This window comes from Mandrillus leucophaeus, unplaced genomic scaffold, assembly GCF_000951045.1.
Source record: "Mandrillus leucophaeus isolate KB7577 unplaced genomic scaffold, Mleu.le_1.0 Scaffold159, whole genome shotgun sequence".
Classification (NCBI taxonomy): Eukaryota; Metazoa; Chordata; class Mammalia; order Primates; family Cercopithecidae; genus Mandrillus; species Mandrillus leucophaeus.
In genome coordinates, this window is record NW_012101576.1 from 3865311 (window position 1) to 3866300 (window position 990).

The 990-nt window shown below is 34.0% G+C and overlaps 1 long non-coding RNA gene across 1 annotated transcript in view; it reads left to right on the forward strand.

Annotated features, from left to right (window-relative positions):
* Positions 1-744, forward strand: part of LOC105536427 — a 4225-nt gene extending 3481 nt beyond the window's left edge. Inside the window, exon 2 of the long non-coding RNA XR_001005587.1 lies at positions 371-744. This is a non-coding gene — a long non-coding RNA (uncharacterized LOC105536427). The remainder of the gene's footprint in view (positions 1-370) is intronic.
* The last annotated feature ends 246 nt before the right edge of the window (positions 745-990 follow it).

Sequence of the window (990 nt, forward strand, 5' to 3'; positions counted from 1 at the left end):
AAAAAAAAAAAGAAATCATCTTATATTCTTCTGGACATTCTCCAGAATTTGCTTGTGGAGAGAAGAAGATGCAAATTCTATTTATTTTAGTGTTTCAAAAATTCACTTGTATTGCTAAGCTGTTTGAATAGGCAACTGTTGAATCTTTGGCTACCCTTGTATATAGAGTAAGAAGATAATTGCTCTGATCCCAGGGTGAACCATCTGCTAGTACAAATTGCTCTGCTATCTGCTTCATTGAGACACTTGTGTTCGTTATATTATGTTGAAATGTTCATGAAACGTGGTTTATACTAAGCTGTGTTCCTGGAAAATTTGATTCTATAAACGGGCAGAACACTCTTAATTGCAAAGACTTTTCTCTCCTTAGATTTCTAAAATGCTTTGCTGATTTGATCAGGGGCCTTGGAGTGCCAGCATCCTGCGATAGTGGCTGATTGTTGATGCCTGGGAGGATAGAGCAGTGATGATCCAAATTTACAAGACTCATGATTTTCAAAACCTCCTTTTAAAAAAGATGTTCCTGAGTTCTGGAATCTGAATGAAATATGTCTGGTTATTATATAATTCTAATGATCCTTATGGATGCTACTATTAGAGTTCAGTTAATATCTCATCTATCACTGTAATATTTGTATTATAATACTAATCATGGCAAAGTATGATTTGATAAATGCTCATTCTCAAATCTTTTATTTTAGTGTGTTCATGTAAGATTAATGACCATGATGACTTGAGATAGAATTTTTTGATTTGTTGCTTTCTTTGTGTCTTCCAATATCACACAGATCTACAAAGATGTCTATGGCACAAGGAGAGAAAATAATAATTTAACTAGAGGGTAGGAGTAAGGCCTTCTATTAACAAGACACTGTTGACATTTCTAAGTAGATTTCAGAATTCTCCAGGAATACCTGGTAGAAATTTTAGAAATAACAGCCAGGAAAGAAAGGCAGAAAGACTATGTTGGGACATTAGCAATTTTTTCCT